Below are 14594 nucleotides of genomic sequence, written 5' to 3' on the forward strand. Positions count from 1 at the left end.
TTTCTTATCGATCCGCACTCTAATATGTTCGCTACTACCCGTGTAACAGTGTATGTGTGTTTTTGCACTTTCTCTTTTCATACCATTCCATATTAACTGCCACTAGAACTCATAATAGAACTACTGCAGAGCAGTTGGGAAAGCAAAAAGGAGCAAGGTAAAAAGTACTTGTCTCCTACATTAAACCAAAAGAAATTCACTTAATAAATACATAAACCAAATTACAGTGCACACCTGTAATGCAGCAATGCAATGCAACACGCGCAATTGAATTTATTCTAATATTTAATTATTCTATGCACTTTATTTTCTTTAATGCTAAATAATAATAACCCACAACCTAACGCTCTACCCACAAATCAGCACTGCAGCAAATTCACACAAAAAAGCAATATCAACTGAATACCACTTTCATTTACTTACAAAGTTAAACATGTTTGCTATCACTACACCATAAAAACAATATTTTTTTATTGTATATAAGTCTAAAATAACAAACTGCAAACTTTTTGTATAAGTTAACAATTATTAGTTGGATTTACTGTATTAGTTACTGCTTTGATGGTTTTCAAATGTTTGCTATGTGGCTTTTGTGTGTATAACAAGTTCTGTTTGGAAGCAATTTCACTCTTGAGGCCCTATAGCTCAGCTAAAATATGCTTGACAATATATTACAAGGTTACAAACATGGATGCTATCACTTCATCATAAACAATTATTTTTCCATATTGTATATAAGTTTAAATTAACAAAATGCAAACTTTTAATAATATACCAATTATTAGTTGGATTTACTGTATTACTTACTGTTTTCATGCTTTCAAATGTTTAGATACAAGAAAAAATTTCTACAAAGAAACTAAGTGATCCCATAGCTTTTATTACACACAATTATACCATATAAAAATACTATCACACATTATTTCTAAAAAAAACGAAAACCTCATCAATATGGCGAGACCGATTGGCATTGCCAATGCTTGTTATACTTGGGTGTACTTTTTAACAACAGGGGACCATGGGCAAATATGATATCAAACAGATGCAATGCCCTAGAGAAGTGCACTGTAGCTATGTTCTCCTTTATAAAAAAAACTGAGCAGTAAGCCATTAGAGCCAATCAAAATGATTTATTCTGCTAAGGCCATTTCCACCGCAACATATGGAGCTGGACTTTGGGGGATATCGAATGCAAATCCACTACAACGGCTAGAAGATTGTTTCTTTAAAAAACTATTAGCTCTACCTAATAGTTGTTAAAGCTATACAATGCATCACAAATTAAATGTACCATATATACCAGATGTCATATCACTTGCTCCACTCTTACTATTGCCCTCAAACTGGCAAAGGGACCCGGTGGGCCTAACCCAAAACACCATTTGGGATTGCCTCGATTGTGAACAGGCACACAAGGCCGCTTGGCTTAAATATGTAAGAGAAACATTAGTAAGTTTGGGCCTAGAAACATTATATAATGACCCTCTTAAGTCCCAGAAAGTCTCTAAAGTTTAAATTAAATCTTGCTTTCAAATCTTCACAGGATATAATAGATATGCATTTATCTGCAATAAAACAATGGTAACATACTTGGGACTGCCTTCAGTTCCTAAGGGCCCAAATTCATACCTGGTTGCTGTGACTAACATCCACCACAGCTATGAATTAGTACGTTTTAGACTAAACCTCATCCCTTGCATGTTGGGCTTTACCTCTGGAGTGTATTCAATTAGTGAACTGCCAGTATGCCCCTGTGACGGTATTTCCCCTCAGTCCAATCTTCATTTTATATTTTTCTGTAAATGTTATATTACTGAGCGCAAAACGTTTATACGCCCTATATTTAAGAAATATAAATTTGCCCAATGTTGTCAGGCTCTGTTTTTCCTTCAAATGTTACCTGATCCCTATATATGTTTCTGCCTTGCGTTCTATTTATGTCTGATTCTAGTAAATCGGAGCATGATTAGCCCATAGCTTGCACCTTAACTGATGACGGAACTGTTTAGTATGTATCTTTTTATTATAAATGAATTTACTTGTTTTTAAATATTGCATTTTTAATCCAATTCTTTTTACTTTGTTTTTATCTGTAATTATTGATTATTATGTTATGAAAATGAGATATATTAACTGACTGTATGTATGACTTTTACACTTTTATGACCTTAATGGTTAAGATCTAATAAAGTTATTTGAATTTGAACAACAAGGTACTAAATGAGAAGGGATAATGGGGCAAGAAATAGAGATAATAAAAAAAAAACTCTCTTAACTGGCAAAGCATTTGGTAGCAAATGTTGTGGTGCAGTGGAATGGCAAAGGACCATGGTCTTAAATGTGGTGTGGTTTATAGTGTGGTATACCGGTGTTTACATTTGGCAAATGGAAATCAGGTGTGTTCTACTAGCATCCATCCAATGGCTACAGTTATGGTGCATTGTTGATAGTGTACTGCAAATGACTCACTCCATCTGGTAACCAATGCCAGGAGACTGCCGGCACAAATGTACAATCTAAATCAGCTTGGCAAGAACCTGCCACCCTGACTACCACTGAGTAGTATGATGGTCTGGTTTTACAGATCAGTGTGTGGGCCTTTATTATGGTCAGGCAGGCCGGTGTTTACTGTTTTCTCTGATACTAAAACAAAATTTGCCTGCAGTAAACACAAATACATACAGTCTCCCACACCTTGCAAAATATTCATACAGCGTGTCTTTACAAGTTCAAACCTGTACTGATTTGCAAACGATGGCCGCTATTTTAGTTACCTGGTTCATCAACGAGGGCCAGATTTATTTTGGTACCTTGGTCTATTTATTTTTCCCCATTATTACACTGCAATTACATTTTCCAAACAGAACTGTTAAAATTATATTTGACAGCAAACAAGAGATTGGAATGTTCTGAGCACCTTAAGTAGATTTACTGTATTTTTTCAATTTAATTTGGGAAATATTAACATGAGAAAGGTTTTGGCGGCTCCCCTGTCTTGAATGGTTTGTGACAGTGGACCTGCAGAGTTTCCTATCATTTCCATATATTTCCATGTCAATATTTGTACATCACAAACCTGGGTTTATGTATTGTCTTTTTCCATTATATATGTGTGCTTAAAAAAACTCAGTTTAATAGATCAACGTCAATACTCAAAATTTTCAAGGATGATACATTATACATTGACGAAATACTAAGAATCTTCTAAGAGCGTGAAAATGCACATATTTTAAAAGGTTTAGGGGGTGTAACAAGTCCAATTGCAGGAGTTAGATCAACTTGGGTAACTCCAGGAGGTAGATGTAAAGTAAACTTCTGCAGCAAAGTTGCAAAGAACACAAACAGCTCCATCCTGGCGAGTGTTTCACCGATGCAGACTCTTCGACCTATAACAAAAATTATAGAGCTTTTGAAATGAGTAGAAATGTACTTCACCTAAACTACTTTAGTCATCTAATTTTGTTCTCACATATCTGCCTTTTGTTGCTTCTGGTTGTGAGTGATGTTTGCACATTTTATCACACTAAGAAATCTTGGCTACATAGGATTTTTTGGTTTTCCACCAGTTTTTGGAGATTCTGACTTTTAGAGGATTGACAAGAAACCCAAGTTATATCGATCACTATTTAGCTGCATACAAGATTGCCATGACTAGCTCAATAACCCACACATGATCCAATGAATGTGCCTAGTTGCAAGTGTTGCTGAAATGTCTACTTGTTTAACTGTTGCTATTTGCTGCTTGGTGGAGATGTTGTCACAGGGCTCACGTACAGCCCACTTATTCAAGTCACATGTAAATGATGGCATCTACTATTCATGGGAAGCCACATATGCTCCTATTGCGATGTTCACTACCTTAGCAGTTTCAGTATATGTCACTATCCATGCTTCTCTGGACTTCTATGGCGTCAGTCCGTCAAATACTCTATGACTACTTGAAGTAGGCGTAAGGATTGACGCAATGCCTTTCACATAGGACTTGCCCCATGTGAAATGACACTTTCAGACACACTCCAGCAATGCTCCATTTTGGCGCCTACAGATAAGTCAGCATTACTGATGTATCTGTAAATCCTTGCGAAATGGGGTGCCATACAGCAAATGCGGCGCATCCATGGTGTTGCAAGGATGGCACTTTAAAAAGTGTTGCATCGCTGTTTTCCCCGCAGTGATGCAACACTTTCCATAAATGAGAGCCAAGATTTTCATCCGTAATAGCCAACCTCGCCTTCATCCATCTGGATCTCCCTTGGGCAATTAACCTTTGGAAATTATTAATTTTAGGAACTCCTAGGGTCAGTTCCAAGTGATAGGTTTAATCCTTCACTTGCTCCCTGAGAAGTCTCCTTGCTCTAAAAATGGGTGTTATTCCTGCCACTCCTAATGACCTCCTGTGCTGATTCATGAGGTATTTTTTGGTTATAACATCATTTTAGACAAATATCAGCTCTTCTCTTCTCTGCTGAAATCATACTGAGCCTTTTCTGCATGCTCACCTCAGGTTTTCAGAACCTTATTTTCCTGGTTTTAAGACTGTGTGCACTTTACCACTTCTAAACAGTAGCAAGTGCCCTTGCATTCCCTCTAAATCAAGTGCACCATTGTGTATTTACCTATTTAGCCTATTTAAGTACCTTATAAAATCAGGGGGCATATTTATCAGGGGTTTTGGGATGTCATTGTGCCATGCAAGGGGGCGCAAGGTGACGCAAAACCTATAATGAGATTTACCAAGCCACTCAAGCCCTCCTTGTGTGGCCCTGCATGGCTTTGTAAATCTGGAGAAATGCAAGGAAGCGCAAGTCCCTTCCTGCACAAAAACAATCCTGCCTGTAACGCAGGCACCCCTGCACCATGCAGCTTGGGTTCTTGTTGGTGTTGGTGGTAGGCAGCAAATGTGTAGCAATGCAGGCAAAGAGCAGGAAAGTGGCACCTCTTAAGAGAGATGGCGCATTACTGCTCTCTCCCTTTCACGCAGCACAGCAAAGTGTTGTAGCATTGTGTTACGTGAAAGAATTATAACTGTAACTCTCATTGTGAATGTTACACCAATGGCATGGACAGTAAAATAGTTCACTGTTATATAGGGGGTGCAGTATATGTCTAACAGGAGCAATGCTGTGCTATGGCTGTGGACACTGCAGGGAAAAATGCCTTTGCCATGTAGAATAAGACCAGTCTTATACAATCATAAAGTTACTCCTTACATATGCCTTGTAAGCCCAGAGGGCAGTGAGATGCTTTAAAAAATGTGGGAACAATACATGTTGTGGTTAGTGTGCCCTCAGAAGGAAAAAAACATCCAGTAGCTATTTCACTGTGTAGGTCTAGAGTAAGCATAGATGGGATTAAAATCTTAACTATATTTCAATTTAGGAACAGAGTAGAAAAACACTTCAACGATATTGAATGCATATTTTTTTAAATAAGTTTGATTTACATTTTTTAACCAGAAAAGCAAAATCTTAAAATACACTTTAGGCTGTCAGAGTGGCTTAACACCAGTTCTGCCATTCATCATACCTATTGAGCAGGAACACGCATTCTCGCCATGGAGAGTTAACAACCTTGGCTTAGAGGACAACGGCCTGCTTTGGAGCCCAGGGAAGAGTCAATGGGTATTAACTCCCGACCATGCAGCACAAATTTGCTATCTGAGAGTAGACTGGGGCATCTGGCAGAAGTTGAACAGCTTTAGCACCACCTCTTTTGATTGGATATGCCATGGGGGGGGGGGGTTCTTCTATTCATTCCCAGGACCTACAGAGACTGCCAGGCTCCAGGCTCTATAGAAGGGAAAACCAACTTATGACCTCTTCATGTGGGAGGAGAGCTCATCTGACTTTAAGGATAACTTTGTTGCAGATTTTCTTTCCAGAACTCTTATGCAATGCGAGGATGAAAGGTGGAATGAGTTTCAGGTTTCTCTAGTACAGGATAGTGGTAAGCCTGGGGTCAAGGATGAAAAATGGGTCAAAGAATATGAAAAGGATACCGCTCTTCAGTTGGTCAAGACTTATGTGAGTGAGGGTTGGCCAAACAAATGGGATTTGTCATAGTCTATTTGACATTTCTGGAAAGTTAGATCCGATCTATCCATAGAGAAGGACACACTTTTAAGTGTACAAGGGGTAATATCACCGGTGACTTTGTGTGAAACAGTGTTAGAGTTGGCATGCGAAGAGCATTTTAGTATCACCAGAACAAAATCAGTTGTCAAAAATATGTTTTGCTGGCCAGGCATGGACATTACAGTGAAAAGATTTGTAAGAGAATGTCCAAATTGTTTAACAGCTGACTAGTATTTGCAAACGTTAAGACTGCCGATGAGTGATTGTTTGATTCCCAAGCACCCTTGGGAGTCTGTGGCAATAGACATTGTAGGGCCTCTTGATAATTCTCAGGAATTTATTTTGGTTTTAATAGATCTGTTTTTCCGGTGGCCCATGATAAAGGTTGTGGACAAGGCTGATACTGATGTTGTCTTGGAATTTTTAGACCAAGTTTTCATTTATGAAGGTATTCCAGCTAATAATTTGAATGACAATGGGGTGCAGTCTTGTCTACATAAGGCAAGTCATATTTTGAGCGCGTTGGAGTGAAGCACAAGACCACCTCATTATGCAATCCCAATGGCAACAGAATGGTGGAAAGATTCAACAACGTAATCAAGGGTGTAATAGGATTGGAAAATTCAATTGGGAAAGACGGTTTGGGCCTACAGGGTCACCATCAATAAGAATAATGGTGAATCACCAATTTTCATGCTGAGGGGAAGGAATCCCAGAACAAAATTTTCTCCAGGTTAGTTATTTAGTAGGCAAGTTTAACACTGGTCAGTTGAAGAGGTGCAAAAAAATTTGTCACTTAACCACAGAAGGAGCAAAGAGTACTACGACACTAAAGAGGGGACTAAGCCGGTTCACATTAAGGTTGGTGATTGGGCACTGATAAACAAGACTGATTTTGAACCTAAAGGGGAGTCTAAGATTTATGAACCCAAAGAAGTTGTTGAAGTTTTGTGTAACTCAATGAGATTAATAATGGTAAGGTTTGGAATTTGAAGAGAGTGGCTGTTGGTTTTAGTGATGTTTTGAAAGAAGTTGGTAGTGAGCCACAAGGATCGGAATCAGAATTGTGAGAGAACGACATTGGTGCAAATGTCAATAGACAGGAAGGTGGAAGTGATGCCCATGCGTGTTCTGTCAGTCAAGGGGTCATTGAAGAACCTAGATTTGAAAATTAAAGAGTAATACCGCCTGTGGAAAACAGTCAGAGAGTGGTGAGCAAGTTGAATGCGGCTGTGGAAGGGAGTCTGGGGAAAACAGTGAGGAGAGTGATGAGGGGTTTGGAAGTGGTAATCAACACGTAGCTAAGGGGAGATTAGACAATGGTGGAAGGGTTATCGAGTAAAGGATACGGAAACTACCCAATGGCTGGAAGATTATGCAGATACTAATGTTTAAGTCTTATGCCAATTGGTATAACAATGTAACAACATTTTTGCTATGATGTATTGCTTTGCAATATTTTAGAATGGCATTGTTGGTTACATATTTTATTTCTTAGACGGTGTTTTATTTTTGTTTTTCTGACTTATTTTTTACAGTTTTTAAATCTTTAATCTCTATGTTATTATATTGTTACAGTTTGCATGGTGAATGTATCTTTTGCTTTTTTTTATAAAAAAGGGAATGTATTGTGATCGAAGTAAAATTTCATCAGGTTCCAGGTGTGGAAGAGGGCATTGGAGGTTCTAAGGCTCACCTTGAATTGTGACTCAAACTAGAAGGTAAAATGGTGGATAACGGAGTTGCGGTATGTTGTTGACCTCCAGGCAATACAGGGAATAAAGTATTATTTTTGCCTAACCCCGTACTGTGCACTTTGAACATATAGTTACTAAGCACATTTGTCTCAACTTTGTTGACATCATCGCTAGCACAGCCACCATTGCGTCATGTTCTAAGGGTGCCTTTGATGCGGGGATGATTGGTTTTATGCAGGAAGGTGTCTCTTCCTGGCAGCCAATTGTATGCCAGAGGAGGGGAAGGTGCACAGATGTGTGATATTTTTGTTAATACGCTGCATTCCTGTGCTTTTAAAATGACACAGCTCGGCTTGCGGTGCTACGCTGCATTATTCTTTTTGTAAATGAGGCTCTTAAGCCATCGGAAAGCATACATTGGAGTGGCGCAACGAGGAGAAATACTTTTATTTCGCCTTGTCTTTTGCTCTTTTTATGTGTGCTGCATTCTGCAAAAACACATAGGAGGAGCAAATTACCTTTAATGAATATTTATTAGGCCTGGGCTAAATTTCCGTTCCGCTCGCGGAAATTGCGATAATTTGACATTTTCGCGTTCCGTGGAGAGCGCGAAAATGTCAAAATTTCCGCATTCCGCATTTTACCGGAAATTTATTGCTTGCTCGCGCTGTAAAATAATACATTCTCGCGCGCGCGCGATCGCCTTACCTGAATCCCGCGTTCGCCGACAAGTTTTCCAGATCCGGTTGCGTTCTCCACGAGATGTTGGATTGTTTGCAGCCATTTGCGCTGTCTCGCGACAGTTTGCGCCCGCAGTATGGTCATTCGTCGCGCGATCACATCTTTCTTCTCGCGATCATGCACCGCGAGACAACTGAAAACAAGATGGCTGCGCCCGCGAGCAACCGCATGGGTACGTTGGCGAGCCGCGACCACGCAGAAAATACCGCGAACGGGCGGGAAAAGAACTTCCGCAACTTCGCGATATTTCCGCGTGTTTGCGGAGATTTTTAACATTTTCGCGATAATTTGCGAAAGTGACTTTCGCAAATTCCGCCCACCCCTAATATTTATGTGATGGAAGGTATCCCTTCCTGCACAGAAACAATTATCCCCGCAATGCAGGCACCGTTGGACCGTGGCGCAAGGGTGTCTGCGCTCATAAAACTTAGGGGTGCAACAGTATTGTTGTGACTACGACGCGCCCCTGCGTTTTTTAAATGATACAGCACGAAGCTGCTAAATAGCTTGAAGTGCTGTGCTGCGTCATTTCTTTGGAAATATGCCCCCACCGGTGTAAACATTTTCTTTAATTTTTTGGGAAATATGCCCCTACCTGTTTAGTCATTTTGTATAATTTCTTTGGAAATATGCCCCCACCTGTTTAGTCAATTCCCATCTGCTGGATTTCACAACCCTTCTAGCTTTACATAAATAAAATCCAATTTTCCAAGCAGTAAATGTGGGAAAGACGTGTAAGTGTTAGAAATTGATAAATGGCTTAATAACAGCGAATCCCATAACAGTTACCATCCGCGATTAAGGTAGCGGTCCGTTATTAAATAACATTATTCTGACCAAAGCTCAACTTGCATTCCATCCTAGTATATTTTGTGTACGGAACATGCAGAATTCCTTCAAATAAACATAATCGTCTGAGAAATATTACCTGCTCCGAAGTTCATAAGAGCGTCATTCCTCACAAATCTGCCCTCAGAGTCAAGAAAATGCTGAGGGTTAAACTCTTCGGTCTTCTCAAACTGAGTCTTGTCGTACAGCACAGATTCCAGCACCGGAATAATATAGGTTCCCTAGGAATATTGATGAAAGCAATTTTAAAGGACAATTAGCTTTATTAAGCTTCATTCAGTGCTCACTATACATTTCAAGTGTGGCAAATGTGTGTTTTTTCACAATGTTCTGCTCCTAAAGTAAATGCAAGTAATGTGACTTTATAAAGTAATGTGACTTTATAAAGTAATGTGACTTTAGAAAGTAATGTCACTTTAGAAAGTAATGTGGCTTTAGAAAGCACATTTATGACCTGTTTCGAGTAGGTGTTTTTTCTGGTTCAGAAGCATAATCAGCCTGGCTTCTATTTAATGTATTGAGTCAATACATAACATGAGGGGAATTAGATATTTCCTATCACAATATGTTGCTATGCCTAAAGTTAATATATGCAACGTGGCTTTGTAGTCCACAATTATAATCCTTGTTCTTTAATTACCCGATTTAGAGGCACAAACTGGTATCCCCAAAAAAATTCAAACAAACATTAGGCAAAGTAGCAAAAGACTTTCCTCTTCAGGCAACATCTTGTCACCTTTCCATTCTCAGTCACTCCTCACTTCAATCACTTCAAATTCAATATCACCCATCCTTCACCGCACAGGTGCTGGGTGACTCGTTACCATCTGTGCTGCCAGCCACTCTCATGCAGGGGCGGCCTTAGGCATGTGCAAGATGTGCACCTGCACAGGGCCACCAAACCCCAGGGGCCACCACGAGGAATCGGATACAATACATATTCGTGGCGGCCCCTGGCAGGGATTTGGCGCATGAACGACTGAGGCGTGCTAAATCCAATGTGATGCACGCTGAATGGTTGTTCATATACTCTTTTCCTTTCTAACCCAGTCTCGTCTTTGTGTGGGGTCGGCCTTGTTTCAGGCTCTTCTGGTAGGTCTTGTGCTTGTTTAGAACTTTTTTTCCAGGAGAATCGAGCTTGTTTTAATAGTCCAGATCTGGCACCTCTGGAGCGTCGCATGCGCGCGCATGGGCAGTGCCCGCGAGTCCTGCAGCGAAGGGGTTACAGAAGCACCACGCATCACTGGCGGCAGGAGGGGTGGCAGCACCCGTGCCCGGCGTGCAGCGAGCAGCACCGAGACTGGCCGAGGCCATGCACAGGCGCGCCTAGAGACCCTGGGCAAGAAAGGCCGCCTTGCAGAGGATAGCATGCCAGTGTGCAACCTTTGGTGCCAGCTGCGAGTTGAGCAGCCCGAGGGTCAGGGCATGGGGAGGGGGAGTGACGAGGTCAGCGTGTGCCACTGCAGAGTGAACCCGAGGGAAGGTGAGCCATTGGACGAGGGTGTGGGGAGCCCTGGGGAGGAGGGCAGATCAGGCGTAGGAATGTATCCCAGCCCGTGGGGGTGAGGAGCCGGGGGCGTGGGGAAGGTTGGGTGAGGATGTTATTGTAGATGGTGTGTGCTTTGGGTCTGGGTGGAGGTAAGCCATGTGAGGTGGCGAGCTGGAGGTATTCTGGTGGTCATGGGAAGGGAGGGCATGATGAATCGTGAGAGAGGGCCTCTCTCTCACGATTCATCTCTGAGAGGGCGCAGGTCGGAGAGGTGGTCACCGTGCGCCAGGGGTAGGGAGTGGTACAGATCGGCGCTGTATGCTGAGGGAAGAGTGAGTCAGGAGTGCAGGGGCGGTGTTTACTTGTGGCTGAGGGGAGGCATGGTGACTTTTGGAGGTGTAACTTGGGAGGCACGGTCGTATTGGGGGGAAGAGGAGAGCAGGGTACGAGGTGTTAGACATAATGTTAAGGATTCATTAAAATGATTACAATTACTTATCAACAATCATGAAAACAGAGTATGAAGCTGATACTTGTGATCTAATGAGTGGATCTACCTGCACAAATCTTTTAAAACATCGAGTGTTCGAATTTACTTGGCATTTGGTTATGTCTGTTTATATGGTGTTGAGGCAGACATGAAATGCAAGCACCTATGGATGGATGCCTGGAATAGGATGGCAGTGCCCACCCATGTTAACTCAATCTAATGCCCTTTTGCAGAGACCTTGGTAGGAGACTGGCTTCTTGATCATTTCTTTAATTACATTCCAGTGCTTGTCATGTGACTAGCAGAGAAAACTAGTTTAACTAGTCCTCAGTTTGCAATTGGTGAAGCAGCCTTCTCTGTCCATACTAGGGGCATAGTTACCATTGGTTCAGCAAGTACAGTGGTACTGAGACCCAAAACCCTCAGGGGCCCATTGAACCCTGATAATTGCTATATTTCACTTCCTGAGCAGCAGCCAAAGCGGCCATTTTCCTTGCTTATGCCACGGCCCATGGGGTCGTTGGTACGCTGTGCTAGTGATTCGTACGTCTGCTTGAAAGTTGTCTCCTGACTGGATGTTCCTTGCACATTAATTTTGCTTCAGTGAACCTCTAGTGCCTTTTCATAGCCTTAGGACTCACTGTAATTAATCCTTGTTTAATAGGTGCTCTGAAAGCGAACAGAACTGGTTGCTGGAATATGGCACTATACAAGAAACCTTAATTAAATATATTGTATTTTGTCTTTTGACAATGTGGTAAAGTGGACGAGTCTTTGGTTACCTGTAGGCTGTCTTCAGGATCAGTTAGTGACGTACTGACACAGGTCTCTGTGTGCCATGATTTCAAGATTTGGACTGAGAAAACAGACTTTGTATGCCAAGTCACATGATCTACCCTATAGTTTTATAACACTCTTCAAATAAACCTTCCATATGTGGCTAGTCCTCATAATGTGTCATACATGTTGTGGGAAGGGTAATTACTATCAATCAGTCAGGGTTTGTAAAGCTCAGCTGCTTCACACATAAGGGTCTCGAGGCGGTGTGGGATTCATGCTGCTGGATCATGCTGCTTGTTGGTTGAACAGCGAGGTCTTGTGGTCCTTCCTGAACTGCTGGAGCGATGGTGAGGCTCTAAGGTGCAGGGGGAGGGTTTTCAGGTCTTCACTGCCAGGTGGGAGAAGTAGCGGCCTCCACTGTTTTATCAGCGGCTGCATTGGGTGGCTGCTAGGGAGATGGTTCTAGAACATATTTTCCTGGTAGGTTGGTGGAAATTCACTCGTTCATTAAGGTATGCTGTTCCTTCATTGTGTAGTCCAGGGAAGACATGGCTTGGCAGTTCGGGCTGGACTGTTCCCATGAGGCACAGGGTCAAGGCTGATTTGCATATGGCCATGTCTGAACTGGGGTGGTGTGGTGAGCAAAAAAACGATGGATTTAGGCCCAGATCTCTGTACTGGGGTGAATGTATGACATTGTTCTGCATTCTGTCCATCAACTGTTGTTTTTGCAAGAAAATAAAAATGACACATCAAAATCTTTCAGCAGCCACCATTGCTGATTGTCTTCTTTTTTTCCCTACCCACTGCTAGCCTCGCCCGCTGCATTGCAAGCAAAATGAAGAGAATTCGAGTACACAAATCTGGTTATTCGAAACGAAAGAGAAAGGTGGCTCAGCAGGCTTTCGTAGTGTCACAGGAAGGAGCAATCCTGGACTTTATCACCCAAGAGAAACCTAAAGATGGAGAATCCTCTGGCCAGAGTACTGCTGATGCACTAGGTAAAACAGGCGCTGACGACCATAAAGAAGACCAAAAAAATGATGATATCCATGAGCAGAATGATACTCATGAGCAGACCAATGAAAATGGTGACTCTGAAATTGATACAAACATGGAGCAATTACCAACTCAGGATGAGGATTATTACAAAAGACCCTCAGACAGAGAAACTGAAACATCATTCATCGGTCCATCAACATCTGGCATTCTGAAGGAGGTTCAGAGTTTACAGACGGATGATGCTGGTATTGAAAAGGAAGCCAAAGAGCAAGACCATGTTACAGACCCGTGTTCTAAATATGATTTATGTGATTGGAGGGATCCTACTTTGTGGCCAAACTCTCTTACGGACGCGCAACGTGTTTTTCGTGTTGAAAGGGGTCCCTCCAGAGACCCAGATTCTAAAACAAAGTATCCAAGTGATGAGCACTCAAAAAGTAAACGTTGTTTTTCTGTTACCATGTTACTGGTCATCTAACGCCTTTTCTGGACATTTTATTAAAACACCTTCCTGAGCTCCGCCCCGCCCGGACCCCCTCTTCCGGGGCCCCCTACCTGTGCTCCCTGCACAGGGCCACCATGAGCCTAGAGCCGCCCCTGCTCCTATGTATTACCCTCCCTTTCTTGTAAACCCAACTCCCCATGTTCTACTTTACACAACGCTGTTCCCCACACCTCTGCACCACTTCCAATTCCACCCATGCCCTTTGACTCTCCTCACTCCTGCGCGTGTTCCATAAACTCTTTGTAATACCCATCGCTTGCACAATATTCCGTTGCTTTGCGGCTAGGTTTGTTCGATGTATGGCACGTCACTCAATCCAAACGTGTGACCTGTGCCTCAGTGCTAAATAGCCTGACAAGGTCACCAACGCTTTTAACTGGAGGTGTGCACCTTTAGAACTGTGCTGAAAATATTGGTAGTGACATGGTGCTTGGACAATGACGTTTTTGCCATGTTTTTATGCAGATATGTTTGTTCTTGGGCTCTGTGTTCCTTTCTACCACTTGTCCACCATTTGAGCATGGGCCCTCCTCCCACCCTCACTAGTCTCCTGACCAGGACTCCACATACAGAACCTCTCCTCCTAGTGTGGTTAAGGGTTGCATGGTCATTTTATGGCTACTTTCAAAGACCAGGGTTGTCAGGGGCATCATCCCATAGCATCATTCAAGTGCAGAGAGGTTAAGAGTACTGTCCACGTGGTTTCATTTCTTTGACCATTTGGTCCTTGGAGGGCTTATGGTCAGATGCCCATCCACTCTTGTTTTGTACCACCTTCCTTGAAATACTCACTTTTCACAAATCCACCATTTTGATCTCCTCCTACTGCTTCCCCAGTTCTAGCAAACTAGGGTTGGTTATATCTCTCTGCCTCCGAGTAGACTCATTACGCCACAGACCTACCTCTGTGGTGTGTGGTGTAATACTTGGGTTCTTGGATGCTACCTTTACCATTCTGGATGGCAAA

At 42.1% G+C, this 14594-nt stretch overlaps 1 pseudogene across 1 annotated transcript in view; it reads right to left on the bottom strand.

Annotated features, from left to right (window-relative positions):
- Positions 1 to 396: 396 nt before the first annotated feature.
- LOC146816626 (cytochrome P450 2K1-like) overlaps positions 397 to 14594 on the bottom strand; it is a 268300-nt pseudogene continuing 254102 nt past the window's right edge. The window contains exons 8-9 of the transcript XR_014962925.1: positions 9441 to 9582; positions 397 to 3386 (exon numbers count right to left, since the gene is read on the bottom strand). The product of XR_014962925.1 is annotated as a cytochrome P450 2K1-like (transcript). The remainder of the gene's footprint in view (positions 3387 to 9440; positions 9583 to 14594) is intronic.

This window comes from Triturus cristatus, chromosome 6 (genome assembly GCF_964204655.1).
Source record: "Triturus cristatus chromosome 6, aTriCri1.1, whole genome shotgun sequence".
Taxonomy (NCBI): Eukaryota; Metazoa; Chordata; class Amphibia; order Caudata; family Salamandridae; genus Triturus; species Triturus cristatus.